Source organism: Protopterus annectens, chromosome 5.part0 (genome assembly GCF_019279795.1).
Source record: "Protopterus annectens isolate FY-2018-M chromosome 5.part0, PAN1.0, whole genome shotgun sequence".
In the NCBI taxonomy this organism is placed as follows: domain Eukaryota; kingdom Metazoa; phylum Chordata; order Ceratodontiformes; family Protopteridae; genus Protopterus; species Protopterus annectens.
Window position 1 is genome coordinate 1520482500 of NC_056735.1, and position 21920 is coordinate 1520504419.

The following is a 21920-nucleotide window of genomic DNA, read 5'->3' on the forward strand; positions in this document are numbered from 1 at the left end:
GTCCTTTAGATTTGAAAATAGAAGAGAGGGAATTAATTTGGCAGCTAAGACTGAATTCCTTATCTGCCCCAGGGTTGAATGACTCAGTTTCCATTAAAAGTATGTTGAAACTGAGGTAATTAATGAGATGATCTACATGTATATATTTACTATAAACTTCATAGGACTATTTATTTGTTTTGTGTCCTATGTTGTTAATGTTCTTTACATATTTTATGTATTATTTGAGGATTTTATGAGTGTATTTTTTCTTATGGTTTGGTACTTTAATTGGAGGCTTGGTTTTTGTTTTGAAGGAAATGATGTCATACTGTTTTAATTACTTTTTACACACACACACATTATATATATATATATATATATATATATATATATATATATATATATGTGTGTATACATATAGTTGTATTTTTATTTAAAATTTGTCTGATACAGTAAACGAAAGTGCTAACCTTTATTTTGGATTCCAGTGTGGTTTGTTCTTCATTTGGCATTTTTTTCCCTATACATTTCAGGTGTTAGCTTAAAACATTCTAAAAGACATTTTTACAGCAGTATAATCAAAACATGCAATGTCAGACATTTTAGCCAATGCATTTACAGCTTTACCATGGAGTAAGGGGGTCAGGAACCATACCCAGAGCCTTTGGTCAACACTATACTGTTTGCATATCCTCTCAAACATATGAATGAAACTATCAAAATGATCCCCCTCTTTAAATTGCAGAAGAAATTTACTGACCTGTTGTGCTTCTGGGGTCCATTTACTCCCTTCCCCATTACCTCCATGACTCTGGCGAAGAGTCAGCATTTCCCTCTCATGCCTCGTCTGACGCTCCCTTTTCTTTGGCTTTTATCTCCAAACGCCTGGCCTCCAAGTCAAGTCTCTTTAGCTCCAGCTGGACTTTTAAGTCCACTGCAGAAAGGTTGAGCTGTCCATTCTCTGAGGATATTGCATCTCCACTGCCAGTCTGACTGTCCTTCTCAGAAAGGTTGAGCTGTCCATTCTCCGAGGATACTGTATCTCTACTGCCAGTCTGATTGTCCTCCTGGATGCTGTTTTCTGATGCAGCTGTAACCAAGGCTGCAGTCAGGTCTGCCTTAGTTAGGTTTCCATGCACCAGTCCTCTAGCCTGGCACATCTCCACCAGCTGGCTCTTTGTCAGCTTTCCATACTCCTCTGCTGACATGCTGTCTGCAAACCCTGACTAACTAAGCTAACAAAAGAAATAAAACAACTGTGATCTGAACTCTGAGTATTCACTGTGTGGCTGTTTTAGAGTACAAAACACCTTCAGAGATCACTGTACACAAGCTACAGTATTCACTCTACTCACAAAACTACAAGCCAATTAGTATTTGCCAACTACTTAATATGTGATGTGGGTATCCAACCACATTAACATGTGAGGTGGACATCCCACCACTGCCACCACAAGTGACGCCCATGCCCTGGCCCAGCAATCAAGGAGCCTCAGTTATCACCACTAACACGAGAAAGGGCTTCTCATATGAGAGGAAAGGATAACAGATACACACAGTAAAGTGCAATTTCCCTTAAGAGCACACAAAGATCACAGTCAGTCTGGGACTGGTCACTCCCTTGCTCCCCAGGTCCCAATAAGACTCCCCACTAGCACAACTATAGGGTCCAGATCTCAGCCTAGCTGGCAAGCTGAAACCTCCAGTACCCTCTCTGTCCAACCAGTGCTTTGTGTCCCTGCCCAAGTAGCTGACACACACACTTTGAGATAAGTATTTATACAACTTCACAAACACTCCTGGGAAAGGCTGACACAGATTCTCCAGCTGTGCCCCTATAACCAAACTATACGGTAGTAATTACTGCCACCACCAGCTAACAATTATCAGCTACCCAAAGGCCCTTAAAAGGGTGTCCAATTATTACTGTGCAATATTATTATCCAATAGTAGTGTAACTAAGCAGTCTTAAGGCTTATTGGAAGGGCTTATTATAAGATCACTTATAAGCATGCAATGTACTCTAGAGCTTAATTTATCTCTACATAAACCAGCCACAGTTGAAAAGGGTTTAAAATATTTAATAATAAATACTAAAACACAAGACAATACTACTACACCACAGTGCTATTCAAGAGTTCAGAGATCACACAGAAACTTAAAATAATACAGTAGGAAAGGTCTGATATGAATACAGAAAAACACTTAGTCTAAACCTTCTAATTCCTAATTATTCCTAAGAGAAAACACAGTGCTAAAATCCTACTTACATACAGAGAGCATAAGACAGTGCTGAGTAAGATATCCAAGATCAAAATGCTTACTAATCTCTGGTTCTCACTGTTTAAATTTGAAACTCCAGTTCTGATAAACATGACATCATCTTTTTTCACCCTTCCTGGAGTTCCAAGGCCACACATTAACTTCATTTACATTATTTTACACTTAGAGCAATAAAGGACATTCCACATGTAAATTCTGGTCATTAACTTTATACTTAAAACAATAGGCAGGAAGCCTTTATTTAGTCGGACTGGAGCCAACTTGTAAAACAAAGGCAGTGATGAAATAATTTTAATTTCAAAGGACCAACAAGAATGCTTGACTTAGATTTCTTTACAGCAGATGGCAATGTTGCCACATTGTTTTAAGTTCAACATTTACAGTATTTACAAATAACAGAATTATGTATCAAATTCTATTTGGCAAGGCTGGCAGCCTTCACTCATCTCTATCAGTCATCACATAAACATTCAAGTTTGAGATGGCCATTTCCTGGAATATTCTCTTTTTTCTGAGGTAAGGCAATCTCAGAGTTGGTATATACGAGTTTGGGGGTGTTGAGGGTGGCTTGTTCCACTGCAAAAAAGTTTAAAGGAGAAAAGCGATGTTCAGGATTCATTCTTATCAGGAAGTTTCCATCTGTTTTTTTTTTTTTTTTTATTTTTGGCTTGTCAGCACTCAATATTTTGAGTGCAGACGTTTCAGTTGGGAGCCACTCCACTGTTTAAAACAAACAAAAAATTTCCAAAGCATTTTACTGAAGAAGCAAGGTAGCCCAAAAGACAACAGTGTACACATACACATACATGCATGCATACATGTATGTATGCATTTATGCTGAATGTGAAATTAACAGCGCTGAGGCTTAACAAATCAATAGCCATACAAAACCTCAAATGAATTGGTCAATCTTGCTTATAGAATACTAAAATGCTAAAACACGGTGGGACATTGACTACTCTCTGAAGACTTACAGCTCTGAGATGCCAGTGTCGGCCCCAATACAAGCCCTCGAACAATATGTCATCTATGATGAAGTCTAGTACCCATTTCAAATCATAACTCTAGTTCTTACCACTGGAGAAAAATGCTTATTTTGCTTGTTTCTGCAGTCTGTTGCTCAAACCGTTCATCTCATGTTCTTACTTGGAACAACTGGAATCTTCTTCTTCTTCCTCTAAGAACCTAAGAGCACAGAAGTATAGTTATCAGCCTCACAACTACAAATAAAAAAAAAATGTTGAAAACATCCTGACTCTTTCTGGATTAAACTCTGTTCACGATATGATTATCTCCACAAAAGGTACTAGCCATTCCCGGTTCCTTTTTGCAGTGTACATTTATGATGTATAATATGGTATGGCTGCCAGAAATGTATGATGCTTCAGTGCTCTGGTAAAGTTCCCCTCTAAACACTTGACTACTATATGCCAATGAAATTATAAAGGGACTTTTTGTTCTAGAGAGAAAAGCTACAACATATTACAACCATTTTTAAACAGACATTCAGTGATATACATGAATAACCATTAAGTAATAATCAGAACAGCTACATACACCTTTGGTAAGCAGAGGACTATCATATGAAAAAAGGCAACTATTACACTGCAAAAGACAGTTATGCATTTAGTAGATGTTGAACACTGAGCACTTGAAGAGGTGCATTGGTGGGTTTGTCAAATAGATAACAGATCTTGTGATCAGTGCTTAGAAATTCAAGAAATGGAAGTGTGAGGGAAAGAACTTGGTAGGGCAGAAAATGCTACTATTGTAATTATGAGGTGGAGTATTACGTAGATTACGAGATGATTATAAAGGGCTATCATAAGGTTTATATTAGAAGCATTGAGGTGAGATGGTGAACAGTGTCACAAAACTATGTATATGGCTTAGATATGACAGTTTATCTACTCAGGTAAAGACTGGTTGTGGGGCACAGGATTATGAGTGAAGAGAAATGGTTTGACCACATGGCAAGATCATAAAGACAGAGAAATCTTCTCGAATCACTGCTAAGGTAGGCTGGGGGACAGGATAAGAGGCTGGGGGCTAGCTTTCCTACCTAAACTGGGAGGATGGTTACTGGGAAACTGCTACCCGTGTAACCTCCGCTGAAGACCAGAAATCTAGTGGCAGGTTGCTGTGACATCAATGCACGTCACTCCCCAAACTATTGATTCTGACCTGCTCCATGTACAAGGTAGTGCATCCTGCAACTCTCCATCAGATCCTTCCGTTCCCTTGGAAATATTAATGAGTACTGTAAAGTAACACAGGGGCTCAGGCAGCAATAGATGTCAAGATTAGCCTGGTGAGGAGAAAATGAGGGATTCCAAAGGGGTTGGTGCAGAAACCTGGCTGACAATGTGTGCTGGTGAGGAAGAAGCATTAACAAAAAAGCTACACTGACAGTTAACTGAAACAACAGACACCATACAATACCTTATTAATATTAATTTAACTATTTTGATCATGCCTTCCCTTTTACTTAATGCTCTTTGAAACGGTCATGATGTTCAAGTTTTATAATACCAAGTCAACAATTCATTTTGAGTTTTGAAGAAGTTAATTTGCTCTTGTGGGGATTAATGTGTTGAACTGGTTTGTTATTAATTTCAGTTCTTGTCAGTACTTGGCAATTTTTTTTAGTGCTTGTACCATATTGTGGTGGTGCTGCGGTAGCGTTGTCGCCTCACAGTAAGACGTTGTCCGGTTCGATTCTCAGCTAGAACGTCTTCTGTGTGGAGACATGCGTGAATGGGTGTACCTTCATTGAAGGTTGTGCGTCAGGGCTGGCAACTCGGCATGTAAAAATCAACTACCAATCATTAGCGGACCGGAGTTCTGATGTGGCGACCCCTAACCGGAAAAAGCCAAAAGACACAACAACAACCATATTGTCCTTAAACTTGAATTGTTCTTAAGTTTTCAGCAATTCATTTAGCTGACAGTTGCTAACTGCCTTCACTTGAAATAATTTCTAGCACTGAACAGTTTTGAGTTATATTGTAGTGATAAGTGGGAAATGAAGTGGTCAACTCTTGTGGTGATGTACTACTAAAGAAAATTCAAGACTCATAATACTGTAGATCGTTATTTAAATTTATTGACCACACAAACAGATAACCACTTAAAGACTGTACATTGAGCATGCATCATCAGTTAGCTATGCCTTTCAACACACATAATACACCTGGTTAGCATTCTGAACCAATACATTTCATTTTGTTAGTACTGTACTTTTGACAGTCTTGAACACACTATGAGACAACAGCACTAACAAGCTATAAGAAAGGAATAAGCATCAATACTTGCATCAGTGAACTTGCAGCACTACCTTAGACCTATTCAACCTACCAATGAAATGCAGCCTATAAGTTAAAATGTGTGGCTTTTTATTAAAGTGCAGATATTGTCTTGACAGCTTTCTACCTCTTCAACCTTCTTTAAAAAAGATAATGTAATTGAATTCCTTGACTAAATGCCTTTTGCATGGGCACCTCAGTACATGCATGCACATATTTTAACTATGTACCCAGTCAAACCTTCTATTGTTAATTGAAGCAATTGTAGACTTATGCATCTATCAGCATTTGCTAGCAAATGCGCCACCTTGATATTACCCCAATATCTTCTACTAACCCTGCTAATGTATACATTTGGATCATTTGTGTATCTTATTGTCCAAAACAAACATGCACATTACAGTAACAAATCTATAAACAGCTAAGTTTAATTTTCAACATCCTAAAAATCTTATTTTGCACAGACAAAATTATATTCTAAAATACATTAAAAAGATCAGTCATTTTGCTGTAAGTAATTAATAAGATAAATAAGGTCAATTGCAAGACATTGCTCATTTTAGTGGCAGTTTACTATAATACTGTTACAAGAAAAGAAGTAATGTTCTTACCATAATGTTCCATCTGTGTTGTCTATCTTCATTCATTCTTGACTGATGGGTTCACTTCTGAACCCTCAGAACAGACTCTTGTCATTATACAAAGCTCGCGCCAGCCAAAAACTCTCAAGCCAAGGCTCTACCATACTGCCTCTCTTCCCATTACCTCAGATCGAGTTTGCCTACCATGAAGAAAATATTGAAGCTCTGCCTGAGCAACAACCCTATAAAACCCCAGGACTAGTTCCAAACCACCAGGAGTGCCTAGGAGGGGGCAGGAGGGTGGGATGTCAAGATTGAATGAAGATTGACAACACGGATGGAAAGTGTGGTAAGAACATAACTTCTTTATTTGATGTTATCAATCTTCATTCATTATTGACTGATGGAACAGAGTCCCCAGCTACTTTAGATCCTGGGCGTCCCTAAGGAAGGATACTCCTGAGCACCATAGAGCCAAAGGATGCTCTTCTCCTAGAGACCGTGTCTAATTTGTAATGAGTGATAAAGGTATGAGGGGTATCCCAAGTTGCAGCTGTGCATATGTCTTCCACAGAAGTTCTGGAATGGAAGAACTCTGAAGTGGAAACAGATCTCGTAGAATGAGCTTTAATTTTTGTTAGTAGTTTGATTTTATTCTGGTTGTATATAAAGGTAATGCAAAAGGTAATGCAGTCTCTTACCCACCCTGACAAGGTGCCAGAAAAAATAAAAAGTTGGTCTGATTTTCTAGAGGTTTTTGCTCTTAAGTAGAAACGTAACTGTCTGTGGATGTCCAACTCACCTTTGTTTGAAAAATTTGGAAAGAAAACTGGCACATCTATAGTCTGGTTAATATTGGACTCTGATACCACTTTAGGAAGGAAGGAGGGATTGGTTCTGAGTGATTCTCTCTCTCTGTAATGCTTAAATTCTCCTAGCAAATGTTATAACTACTAGGAAGAGGGTCTTCCAAGATAGAAACTTTGAGGTCACAAGTGGCTGCTGGCTCAAAAGGTTGACAAACTAGGCATTGCCAGACTAAGGTCAAATCCCAAGGCGCTATTGGATCTTTGAAATGTGGCTTCAAATGTTGAGCACCTTTAATAAAAATTTTGCAACTACAGTGGGACATTAATGAGTGATCATCAAAACCGTTATGAAAATTTGAGGTGGCAGCTAAATGAACTCTAATGGTAGACGTTGAGGCTCCCAGTTGAAATAAGGTGGCTAAGTATTCCAGGACCTTATCTACTGGAGCCGAGAAAGGATCAAAGCTGTTTGTATCTGACCAAATAGAAAATATTTGTCAAGGTACATTTTTCTGGTGGACGGTTTATGGGAAGCCAGACGTATCTTTTGAACTAGAGAGGACAAATTGTTGTCTGGCAATCACTGGAAGTGGAGAAACCAAGCCATCAGCTTGAGATATTGGAGGTTGAGATGCACCAAGCCCTGAGGGTGAGAAAGTAGGACCAGAGGTGGATCCAGAGTCCAGGGGTGGTGAACCAGATGAGGCCAGAGAAAGGGAAACCAGACTTGATGGGGCCAGTAAGGTGCAATGAGAATTACTTTACTTCTCAGCTGTTGAGCTTTCCTTAGAAATTGGGGAATTAGAGGAATTGGTGGAAAGGCATACAGAAGTCCCAGGGGCCAGTCGTGAAGGGCATACAGAAGTCCCAGGGGCCAGTCATGAAGAAGTGCATCTCTCGAGGACTAGGGCAAAGTAGCTGCTGTATTTGTGGTTTATGGTAGAAGCAAACAGGTCACAGCAAGGCTGATCCCATTGATTAAAAATTTTCGTCACTATGTTGGGATTGAGAGGCCACTAGTGAGGTAAAAGGATACACCTGCTTAATTTGTCTACAATCACGGAGTTCCCTGGAATATGTGTTGCTATTAGAAAGCGGTTGGAGCTGACTGCCCATTGCCAAACTCTTAGGGCTTCCTGGCATAGTGAGTAAAATCTGGTTCCCCCTATGTGTTGATGTACCAGACTACTGACATGTAGTCTGACTGGACAGCAATTGTCCTATATGGAAGGACAGACTGGAATGCTTGCAATGCTAAAAGCACTGCCCTCAGTTCTAGGACACTGATGTGCAGATTGGCCTCCTGTGGGCACTAAGTGCCTAGGACAGCCTTCCCCTGAAAATGCTCCACCCCCCATCCTAGCAGGAAAGCACCCTGTGGTCACTAAAGCCTTGGACTGAGAGGGGAAGTAGGGATGATTCCATAAATCCTCTTCTGGCTTCATCCACCAAGATAAATCCTTCTTGCAGCGATTTATTACTAAGATTGGATGAGAAATGGGTCGAGTTTGAAATGACCATTGTGACGCTAGGAGCCACTGAAGCAGCCTCGTGTGATACCTCGCTAGGGGGACTAACATTATTGTTGCTGCCATGGATCCGAGAAGTTGTAGTACCAGACAAGCAGGAACCCTCTCTTGAGAGAGAGCCACTCGAAGTTATGATCTCAACTTTAACAACCTGTAGCCTTAAGTGAGCTGCTATAACTGCCATGCATTTGGTGAACATCCTGGAGGCTGTGGTGAGACCAAAGGACAATGCTTGAAACTGATAATGACTGGATCCTAGCCGGAAGTGGAGATATCTTCTGGAGTGCTTGTCCATCTTTATGTGGTAATACACATCCTGAAGATCTATAGAGCACATCCAAGCGCACTTCTCTAGAAAGGGAAGGACAGACTGAACCGTGACCATCTGGAATTTTGCCTGTTGTACAAATTTGTTCAATACACTGAGATTCAAGATTAGTCTCCAGTCCCCTATCTTTTTTTTGGCACTAAATTGAATCTTGAGTAGAATCTGAATCCTATTTGGTCTGGTGGGACTGCTTGGATGACTCTTTTGTGAAGCAGCTTTCAAATTTCTAGTGCTGCTATATCCCTCTGACTGGGTGGACCATCGGGGATTCGCCTTTGGAGTCTGGGGAAAAGATTGAAGGGAATCCGGTAACCTCTGGTGATTACTGTCTGCACCCAGGAATCCAGTGTTATTGTTAGCCAGACTGAGTGGTGCAGAGAGAATCTTCCCTAACTGCTTCCAGAGGTAAGCAATCAGGCCACTGTTCAGGACTGCTGGTAGGGTTGTCTAGAAGAGAAATCTCTGGAGCCCTGGTTGCATGGACCCCCCTCTGCCATGGCAGGGATGTCTTCCAGACGAGTTCCCCCCTCTGCCATGGAAGGGGCGTCTTCCAGACGAGTCCCCCCCCCCTGCCATGGCAGGGGCGTCTTCCAGACGAGTTCCCCCCCCTCTGCCATGGCAGGGGCGTCTTCCAGACGAGTTACCCCCCCCTGCCATGGCAGGGGCGTCTTCCAGATGAGTTACCCCCCCCTCTGCCATGGCAGGGGCGTCTTCCAGACGAGTCCCCCCCTCTGCCATGGCAGGGGCGTCTTCCAGACGAGCCCCCCCCCTCTACCATGGCAGGGGCGTCTTTCAGACGAGTCCCCCCTCTGCCATGGCAAGATGAGTTCCCTCCTCTGCTCCAGGGGGAATACTCACCACACATGTCCCGAAAATGCCCTTAGGTGTTCTTGAACCACATTTTTCCACTCCTCTGATTCCTAGACTAAGGTCTTTGCGGAGTGGAAAAATGCATGCCCACAGCAGAAAGGGTCTTCCGTCCTTCACCTGGCTAATGTGTCTCTAACTTTTGGGCCAAACATTGAAGTAGCATCAACCTGAACATTGACAAAGGGGTCCAGAAAATCACACAAGCGCATCCAGGCATGACGCCTAATGGCAACGCCTGTACCCGCTGCTCTAGATGTCCCTTCAACTGTATGAGCAATAAGCCACATAGATGAATTTGAGATCGACTCCAGGGTGGCTAGCTGAGAGGCAACCTTATCTCGAACCTCAGACACTGCTCCTGCAAGGGTGTCTGAAAGCTCAGTTATCAGGTCCCTTTGGAGTCTAGTGAAGTGTGCCAAAAAGTTCAAGGACCGAATAGGGAAGGTCGATGAAGCAAAGGCCCACTTCCCAAATCTATCCATTGTTAGCGACTCTCGGTTGTGAGGATAGACAGTTGAACTCTCTTCGGGGAGTTCCTTTTTGGTGGCTGCCAACACCACTACCATGGCACCCACTGCTAGACCCTTAGACTAATGGGGCTGATCCTCAGGTGTTGAAAGAATTTTATCCAGTCTCCGAGGAACTGGCTCTATGGTTTCAGAAGCCTTCCATGCCCACCGTACGATCAGTTTTATTAATTAGTTTGTCAGCAGGCAGGGTCACCCAAGAAGTAGAAGGTCAGACACGAAAAGCTTGCAAGAAAACAGATTCCTTGGAGGATGGGTTTGAGGACTTCCAATCACCTCTCTGTTTTAATATTTCCAGGATATCTCCAAAGAAGTCATCTTCAGGGGATGACCATGGGGACCCTTCCCATTCATCATAATCTGTATCCTCAGTGACTGATTCTTCTGGAGAATCCAAGTGCTTCCTCTTGCACAATCTCTTACAGGGTGGCTCAAGAGAGGGAAGATCTGAGGAGGATTCCGAAGAGAGGGGATCCTGCACTATGGTATCTTGCTGCTCTTGTGCCTGCTGTCCCGATGTAGCAGATTGTGACAGCTGCAAACCAGGGGGAACAAAAATATGGCACTCCAACAGTACCAACTGGGAGCCTGCTGAGGCTAGGGCTCTCTTCATAATCTGGAAGGCAGGCCGCCTGAAGAGGGATGGGAGCTCAGAACCGAGAAAGACAACTTTGGAACCGGGGTCACACCCCACTCCGATGAGTTGCCCCCCCAGAGCAGGTGAAGATAGATGACCTGAAACTGCCAAGGACCAAGAGCCATAGATGGAACCATAGAAAAAAAATTGGAGACAATCCAGGGATGCTGAAACCAGTAGCCAAATCTCAGTCCCATGGGTGTGATGGTTCCAGTGGAGCTGAAGACCACAGAGTAGGTTCCGGTACAAAGGTGAGATCCACCATCGGTACTGAAGCAGTTGGCACTGGGAGCATCAAAGCAATGGGCTCCAAGACCTGGGGAGAGGTTGAAGGAGGAATACACGTAGGAATCCTGGAAAAGTAAGCCTCAGCTGTGGAAGGGAGGGAGGTCCGAGAAGGTGCAGGGAGGCCTCTGGCTGCCAAGAGCTGATCCACTAATCTAACTACATCCATTTCTGATAAAATCCTGGAGGACCGGATCAACATTCCCAAAGGAGATTTAGATATTTCCACAAAGAGACTCAACTGTTGACCCAAGAAGAGGTCTATTGAAGGGGAATATCTAATTCTGGGGTACTTATAATATCTACCTTTGGCACCATAATCTGTTGGCTAGAGGGCGAGGATGGAACTGAAATAGTAGAAGTTACAATTATCGGTGCTGGGGAGGTAGTTGGCACCGAAGACATGGTCGGTACTGAGGATGGTTGGGTACTTTCAACAGTAGACGGCACCATAGCAGATTTTGTTGGTTTTTGTGCCATTGCAGAAGTCAGTGATAGCTTAGAAACTTTAGCCTTCAGTTCTGAAGAAGGTGTCAGAACTTGAGATTTTTGAGTCTTGCAGTCAGGTACCTTGGGTGAAGACGGTATCGAATGGCTCCATTTTTTAGTGTCAGATTTTGAAGTCTCCTCCTCAGAAAGAGCTTCACCAAATGGACATTTTAATAGTCCTTTAAGTATCAGTTTGTTACGTCTCTCTGCAAGAGTTCGAGCACTGAAACCCTTACAGAGTTCACAAGGGGGTTGAATTTCTAGATAAGGGACACCCAAACAATAAACACAGGAAAGATGCCCATCAGAATTAGGCATCTTTCTGCCACAATCTTTACATTGCTTAAATCCAGAGGTTCCTTTCTGCTTCTCTGCCATGCTGTCCAGTCAAATACAATGGCACGGCCACACATGCACACACACACTCGTAAAGAAAAAAGGGGAAAAAGATAAAGGCTTTTTTATTTTTGTTTTTTTTTAAATACCAACTACAGTATACAAGAAATACCCAGACGGGTAAAGAAGAGAAGAAGAAAAAGGCAGGAAAAGGATATCAACAATGGTATCAAAGAGTCACCAACGGAAAATGTGAAGGAGAGGCCTAATACCAACAATGGTAAGGAGAGATTCCCTGAGGTAAATACAATTGAAGAAAATATCAATAAAGTCACTCGCACACAAAAGGGAAACTAAACAACAGTCATTATTATAGAATATAAGGCAGAATAATAGACAAAATAAAAGATTTTGAGCACTTAACTGAGAGCAACAGTTGACACGTCCAATTTTCTACACGGCAAACGAGATCTGAGGTAATGGGAAGACAGGCAGTATGGGTATAGCCTTAGCTCAAGAGTTTTTGGCTGGCGTGAGCTTTGTATAATGGCCGAGTTGGTTCTGAGGGTTCGGAACCAAACCCATCAGTCAAGAATGAATGAAGACTGACAACATCAGATTAATAATTATTAATGTTGGTGGGTAGATTCTATAAGCACAAACAAGTCAAGCAGTTCTTTAAGGAGTACTGGGAGGTTTCAAGCATCCCATCATTTCCAAAAGGAACATGTATGGAGAAGATCACCAGGAATGTCTATGCCTAGCTGTCACATCCTTATAAAAGGCCAGAAAAGGTTGGGCGTTTTTATTCTCCTTTAAAACAGTTCTATTACCTTCCAGTCCCAAGCAACTATTTACAATGAGAAAGCTACTTTGCTAGAATCAAAGGCTTTTTTTCCTAAGTCATAATGCTTATATTTTTTCAACGATATCCCCAGGCTAACAATCATGCTAAAGCCACAAATTTCACCTAACTGACTTTGTAGAGGTCACATCATCACTACAATGGGCTGGAAATGCGTACCACTGAAAATGAACTTGTCTACAATAAAGAACTAAAGCATTATGTAAACTTCCTTTCCTTCAGCCAGTATTTTTACTAATCTAGGGATTGCCCCCTTTAAGACTAAAGCCCACTTCAGTCATATTCATAACACCTTCTGCTGAAGATAAACACTGCATGCCCTGCATTTTCTTATGTCCTTTTTCAAAGTTCACTATTTTCCACAATACCATTTCCCCTCCTCTTAAAATCACCTGACTTGTGTTCTCACAAACTAATATGATCTAGAAGCAGTAAGGCGCTTTTTCTACATAAATAAACCATCTCAGTGACAAATAATGACACAAAGAGTGCCCTTTTGGAAATGCTTCTACAGAAAGCATTTATGCTGTTTTGTAATGTGCAGCAAAAATGTTACCAAATGTCACTGAAAACAATAAGCAGGAAACACCATTCAATCAGTTTTGACCAAAAGGTCTAACTCATAGGTTACCACTTAATGAATGCCGCCAACCCCAAAAACAGTCAATTAGTATGTTCTCTCCCATGTAATAAATATCACAGAAGATTTCAATAGACACTTGCACTCCAATCAGCCAAGATGCTGACAATAGATGAAAGAATTAGTCATCATAAGCACCTGTCTAAAAAGTATTTTCCTCATTAAGAGCTCAATGAAAAACTTCTGATCACATCTCAGCTTCAAGCCAAAAATGTAGACTTGATCAAGATCACTGGGAGAGACATTTCTAGTCTAGTAGAATATCATCTTACCCACCAGAACTGCTACAAACAGAAGTCAAAGCAGATAATAAAGCCTGACTTCCAAGTCAGGAAATGTTAAGTTCTCTACTATTGAACAGTTCTGGACCCTATACACACTACAGATGCTTCTCTATCAGGATACAGGAGTTACCCCCTAGGAAATCTACAGGATCCAGCTTGAAGGTGGATATCCCCATTATACTGACAGACTCCTTATGCAACACAAATAACGTACCCTTAACTCTACTAGGAGATATCAGCCAGAAGGCGGTAGATTCTCTTTACTAATACGTGTAAATGATGATAGGTAATATTGTTATACAACTTCCCAAAGGGCAGCCACTATGTCCCCCGCATGGTAAAGGAATATTAGCCAATAGCCCTTCTCTCAGCTACAGTCTAAACACTGCCTATCCTTACTTCCCAGCTGTTGTATTACTGAATATTTTGATGTAACAGGGATTCTTTTCTTTCTCTGACAATTCAGTACTAATGCAATGATTTTCTACCTATTAGAGTGATGTACAAATTAAGGAAATGTTACTTGCAATGTTGAGAATAACAGTCACCAAAACACCTGCTATTAGACTATAATTTACTAGGCCATCCAAGTACTGTAACATGATGGCTGAATTGGGAAGGGAAGTTGACATTCCCTCGGTGTCAAGCAGCATACAAGGAACAGGAGCACTAGAGGGAATCATGACCTGAATGGTCCTGGGGCATTTCAGCTGATGTTTAAAACAGTTTTCTCACAAGCTGTGACCTTTGAACCTTTCCTGGTTGCTTGCAAATTACTTAAGCAAAATTTCCTTCCTGTGATGGGGACTGCAAAAGAGCTACTTTTGGACTGCAAAGGAGGAGACTTTTTTTTTTTTTTACTCTGGTTTGCTGATTCCAAGGAAGCTATTTCATTTGAAAGTGGCCCTATAACTGTGTTTACTACCACATGTGAATAGGTACAACTGGTTTTACATGGGCTACTACTACTATGTCCAACCCCAAAATGGAAAAAATAATTTCAGCATTGATGAATTCTGCACAAATGCTGGCAAGCACCTGAAAAAAAATGGCAAAAATTCATCCAGCTGCTACCTGCCAACAACTGCAAAGGATGGCCAAAAACACTAATGACCTGACCGAGATTAATGCAATAAGAAAGGAAGGCCAACACTGAACACTTGGTTAACCTGCTACAGTTCAACAGCAAATCTTCATTATTGGTGCACCAACCAGTAACTGCACTGGGAATTTGACAATATTGAATTATCTTGTGGAGTTTCAGAGTTATGCAGACAGGGACAACTGGCCCCAAACAGAAATGACCAAAACACTTTCTTCTCTCTCTCCCAACTGGAAACCTACTGAAAGTATACATGGACTTGGAAGGCAGATGTCAAAGACTGGCAGAATGTGACGAAATAAATTTTAGTCAAGGCTGGGACTTCACCAGGATCCCAAGTATACAGATTTCACACTTTGAATTATTTATTATGGAGAGATTAGTAAGGTAACAAAGTAGTTAAATTAATGCATGCTCTTAAGAGTTGATTATTACTTGCTGTAAATAATGTAAATGTAAACCTTTAAATATTCTATGGACAAATTTAAGAGGACACATCCTAGCTGTTTAAGAAAATATGCATTTCAAACCAACATCAAGTTCTCTGAGGAAATACCCGTCTTGCTACTATATGAAAATTTAAACCACAAAGTCTGACTTGCAAACATCAAGCCCTCACCAGAATAGGTCTGCATCCATCAATAAGCAAAAGAAAATACCATCTGAAATAGGCCGTTTTAAAATGTGATAAGAACACATGCTGGGTGTCCTGCCAATAGTATTAATATTGTACCTATAAAACCTAGTCCACTTCTTACTACGGGAATTATACATGAAAGTGTGACATGAAACATGATAGTACTGAATTGTTAAGTACTAGAACTGGCATCAGCTTTCTGCTGTGCTTTTGTCAGGCTTGCCAAATGTAATGTTACTGAAGCAATATGCCTGCATGGAGATAAAAAAAAGCACAGTAACCTAGTGCCAATTTCAATCATATATGTGACAACTGATTAACACATTCCAAAATTCAAAGAGCTCTGTAAATTGTGTGTGTGTGTGTTGATAGATGTATTGTAAGCACACAGACAGATCAGCTAAATGTAAACTGGGCATGTCTGAACCACAAAATTTAGGCTATATGACAGAAGGGAGAAAATAAAGACAAAGGCCAAGAAAGCAGAAAATTTGTGTCATTGGCACACACCCAAAAGGCCATGAGAACAGAAAACATGTGTAATTGGCCCACACCCACAGCTAAAAGACAAGCCAGGGCTATTTTAGCATTAATCAGCTACTACCACAAGTTTATCCCAAACTCTGCCATATAGGGCCTCAGTATTTCTTAAGTGCACAGAACCAACACACCATCTGCCTTCAAAAATAAAAAAAATTGTATAATGTTCCACCCCCATGTAATTGTCTGTGTAAATAAGGGATTCTACTAAGGCCGTCAGTTCAGTATTTATCCTGGTGATAGGAGTGATACCCAAGTTGTTGGTTTAACTGTTGCTGAAGTTCTAAATCCTTAAGAGGATGACCCCTACAAGTTCAGGAAGAAGTTCAGATGACATCAGTTCTGATGTTGACAAGGCAATGGATCCCCCACCATATCATTTTATATCTGACTGAAATGAGTCTAATGGGATCAACGCTCTCCCCTGGTTAACAATTTCAAATAGCTAAAGGCATTTGGGAAATCACAAATAGTGTAGATTCCACTAGGATGTAATTAATTTGTTTTGCGGCCACTTAAAAAATTTATATATATATATATATATATATATATTTAATTTAGTAACTAGTGACTGCATTGCATTCATTTTGTGGTTGCACATTGGTTCACAATGCTGCACTGCTTTTGTTACTGCTTTGAGCATTAGCGGTTATGTGGGTAAAGTAGTTTTGTTTGGTACGTAGGGGAGAAGTTAGTGAATGGTATAGATCCATTTGAAAAGTAGTGATGAACAGGAAATTAGGAATGGACGCTGTAATTATCCTCACAGAAAGCCATGTATCACACACCCACACACAAAACACAGAGCTGCTCTTGGGCAAGGGAGTGAAATTGCTGCATTATTTAAAATTATTCTGAATGCAATATGAACTTTTTTTCCCTGAAAAAATGTATTATGAAACTGTAGAACAGGTTTATATTGCAGTTTCCTTAGTAGCAAAAGCCTTTTCCTCAAACTAATTGTAGGGTGATAGTGCTGGGAATAGAAGTTCTAAATCCTTAAAAAATTGTGGTTTGCACACAAGAGTTACACATAAGACGCATGTAGTAGTACTGTGTCAAAGTGTGTGTATGTGTGTGTGTATTTATGTGGGTGTGTCAGAATTATGTCATGACTCTCAAATTTTAACAACATGAAAGCATACAGAAAAGATTTAAAACATCATATTAATGCAGATCTACACATTCCTTTTAAAGCCAGAAGTTGCAGCAACTTAATATATATTCAGTTCTGAGTTAATGAACGTCTGTTTTGAAAATCTGCCTTGCTGCTTGCAGATACTGCAGTTTGTTAATACTGAAAGGCCATTCTGGTTTGAAGTTGACCTTTCCTGTAAATGAAAAACCTTTCTCTACTACTTCATTATACTCTCTGAAAATTTTCAAAAAGAGACATATGGACAGTAATTCTTATACTGTACTCTACTTAGCAGCAATTAAGAATCAAACTGACCACAGATTCTCAAATATGCACAATTCTGCCAGATTAACTGCATTATGAAGATTTTGCTTTAACATTTAAGACTACAGAAATACTATTTTTCCTGCAATAAGGGTATGATATGGGGGTTCTGATTTCAAAAGTTCATGCCTTATACTAAGTTTATCAGCATGAAAAAACATGGCACTCGCACATCCACAACCATATGAATGACAAAACACACAGCACCCAAATGGTTTGAGACATAGCCTGTATACACTTTCACTGTACCCCTGTAATTCCTAATTGTGAAGAAAATTAAAATGATAGCAGCCACAATGAAGTCTATAAATGTGTTGCTGTTGGATATGTACACTTTCCCCCAAAGCAAGTTATATGAATGATCATATAAAAGTGATCCTGGAAATGTCCTTTGCTTTCATACACAGTACTTTCTGTGATCACAATTAGACATCAAAGTTTTGCAAAGTTAAATACATAATGGCTATGTTTATGTAATTCAGATTGCTGCTGTCACACACATGCACTGCTCCAAGAAGCCACCTCATGCAAAGAAAATGACATCATGAACAAGATAGAAGCAATGGATGTAAACAGTTAATGCAAACTCATATGTAGGGTCTATATCAGAACATCGAAGTATTACTACATCGAATGTTCCAATACTGAACCATTTCACTCGGAACACCATAACATCGAACACTCAGAACAGCGAATTGTTTCCCAGGGAAAAAATTTGCTGTTCCAACAAACATACACACCAAAATACATAATCCACACACATACACTTCACAAAACCCTACACTAAACCATACATAAACTACTAGCTACCCACTTACCTTAACCCAACCCTTACCCTAAGGTCTGTAACTACCACACACTCACCTTACCCGCTCCCTAACCCTAAAGTCCCTATCGCACACTCACCTTACCCGCTCCTTAACCCTAAACTCCCTATCGCACACTCACCTTACCCGCTCCTTAACCCTAAACTCCCTATCGCACACTCACCTTACCCTAAAGTCCCTATCGTACACTCACATTTCCCACTCCCTAACCCCAAGGTCCCTATCGCACACTCACCTTAACCTGGTCCGTAACCTTCGCTCCACAGTCGATGAAATAGCGAAGCTGCAGAAACGGCCCACCGAATACTTTCCCTAGGAAAGTATTCAATATTCTGCAGCTTCGCTATTTTCAGCATTCGATGCAAAGGGTTCGATATTAGAACATTCAAAGTAGTAATACTTTGATGTTCTAATATAGACCCCATATGTATGAATACTAGGACACATAGCTATGACTACTTATAGCCACAAAAGTAATAATAATTTAACAGCTAGGAAACCAATAGATAAATAAATATATACCTACACAAATTTACTCAGTAAGAAGCTGAACCAGATGTAATAACGAACTAGTATGGTAGGATATATATGTCATGAAAACATTATAAGAATCAGCATACTTAATAAGACTGGTAAATAAGAAATGACACTCACATGTGATAAACATGAACAAATCTGATGTCAGTCCACAGTTAGTCATTAACTATGAAGATGAATAGATTAAGTTGTTAAACAAGACATACAGCAATACTGATATGTTTAATATACTAAGAGCAGTTCAGATATTATTTATGAAATGCTTAGGATTCTCTTGTGCTTCATTGAGAAAATCAAGGTACAAGAAAAATTAAAAGTAAGAGATTACATAAATCAGATGAAGCCTTAATAAATTCATATTAATTGCTGATACTAAAGTATAAAATATCACAAAAATTGCATATAAAATATCTATTAAACAAGAACATTATGAAAGCATATAATATGAATACAAACAGACCTAAATCTAAAGATGTAAAGAATTCAACTCAACAGATGAATGTACTACATAAGTGTTGTTTATTTTATACATAAAGATTACATCAGAAGCCAAAATGTTATTTTATATTAAATTCTACAGTTTATAACAATGTTTTCATTAATCTGACTGGATGTTGAGTTTCATAAGGCTCTGCTGTCTTAACAGTAGGAAATATGAACCTACTTGGACTGTGTACACATAGGGTTTGCAACAATACTAACAGTCATCTTAGTTGTATATTAAATCTGGCATAAAGAAACACTAAAAATAAAATGGTTACTTAGAAATACACATATGGGTAAAAGGATATATACGTATGCAATGGTGATAAATGAAGCAAGCAATACATTGATAATAAAGTGTCTGTAAAATGTTGACACTATACAATAGACACTGTTACACTGAAAACAGATGTTCTTACAAAGATATCTTAAGCCAAGTAAAGCACAAGTAGTATTTTTACAAGAAACACATCTTATACAGCAAGACATTAATATGTATAATTACATTACTAACACGTTCAGAATATAATAAAAAGCAAGGAGGTGTAGCAATATTATGGAGAAAGACTACCTTGATGCTCAAGATCATAAATACAGTCAATGATAACTCAGGAATGTTTTGTTTAGTATCAATATTAATAAATGGCTTGGCTTATACCTTGGTAAACAACTATTGGATACCAAGACTGGGTGTCAGTTCAGCCAAATAACATTTAGAGAACATAATACAATATTCCAAAGGTAATACAATAATTGCAGGAGTGTTTAATTGTATAATGAAAGAAGAGGACACAAATGCTAAAAACACACGCAAGAAATCTCCACTGTCAAAATTACTTATAAAGTTTACTGACTCATAACTTAATGGACATGGACACATATGCTAAACAAGATTAATTGATATTCACACATTACTCACATAGACATAACACCTTTTCCAGAATATATAGAGTGTATATAACAAAAGATCTTACCACAAAAATAAGCAAAGTCAAAGCAATCGCCTGCCCCTTCTCAGACCATAATGTAATAAAGTTAAAATCTATTTCAAAAGTTAAGAAAAAACTTACAATCATAAGAATTCCAGCCTATATAGCAAACCCTAAAGAGTTTAAACAATATTATATTGCAGAGATGCAAACATTTCTAGACTTAAACCTCACAGACGAGGTAACAGACATACTATTTATATATATATATATATATATATATATATATATATATACACGATGCATGAAAGTATATTTACATGAGAAGGTGGTAGCCTATATATATATATATATATATATATATATATATATATATATATATATATATATATATACATACATATACATATACAGTGCAATGAAAGCATATTTACATGAGAAGGTGGTAGCTTGGTATAAAAATAAACAAAAGCAAACTGGCAGAACTACAAACTAAAACAGACAAAATGAAATTAGATATTCATAATACAACTTAGCTTCAGAAAAAGAATTAGAAGACCTCAACAAAAAATAAGAGATAGATATTGAACCATAAAACAATGATTAATCTAGGGAAGGTCAAATTATGCACTTACTCTATTAATAAAAAAAAATCAAAGGAGAATAGCTAACAGGATGAAAAGAATGATACAGGCAAATCAGATAGAAATATACAATACAGACAAAAAAGAAAAGTATCAGACTTAGAAGGAATTCTAGAAGCCTTTAGATTGTATTTTAGTAAACTTAATAGTCAAGAAAATAAAGTAGAATCAAGTGAAGCACTTCTAAGACAGTCTATCAGATAAACACAGAAAAATAATAGCTAAAGATATAACTGACAGAAATTAAAGCACAAATCAAGAAACTAAAATTAAACAAAGCCCCAGATAATAATATGGCACCAGAAATGTCTAAACTATCTAATAATGAACTGAATCTATTATTAAGTGTGTTCACATCAGTTAAAAAAGGTAATAAATACCCTCCTTCGTCGAAATACACTCAAGTATCACCAATTTTGAAAAAAGATAAAAAGCCTGATGAGTGTACGTCATATAGACTCATAAATTTATTAAATATAGATTATAAAATATTTATGACAGTTCATGCAAACAGAATAAAACAAATATTGTCATTATTGATAAAGAACGATCAAACAGGATTCATTAAAAACAGAAATACATATGAAAATATAAAGAGAATTTTGTCCCTTATTGATTTCATAAACAAAACAAAAAATAAAATGAATGTCATTTGCTTAGATATTAACAGTGCATTTGATTCCGTGAATTGGGATTATCGTTCGCTTGCACTGGTAGAGTATGGATTTTTGAAAAATTTTACCTCACTAATAAGGTCTCTTTATGATAAATCTTCGGCGTACATAAAAATAGGATCCTGTTTGTCGGAGCCTATTACCATTACAAATGGTACAAAACAGGGTTGTCTACTTTCTCCTTTGTTATTCGCATTAGTAATAGAACTATTAGCAAAGTTATACATGCAAACCCAAACATTCAAGGAATTCAACTAGATACTGACCTTGAATTAAAGATTCAACTATTTGCAAACAACATTTTATTGACTTTAAAAGAAGATAATAACACACTA

At 39.0% G+C, this 21920-nt stretch overlaps 1 protein-coding gene across 1 annotated transcript in view; it reads right to left on the reverse strand.

The window, feature by feature from the left end:
- Positions 1–21920, reverse strand: part of LIG4 (DNA ligase 4) — a 135345-nt gene that overhangs the window by 100070 nt on the left and 13355 nt on the right. The window contains exon 2 of the mRNA XM_044071334.1: positions 3341–3450. The gene's annotated coding sequence lies outside the window, so the exon portion shown is untranslated. The remainder of the gene's footprint in view (positions 1–3340; positions 3451–21920) is intronic.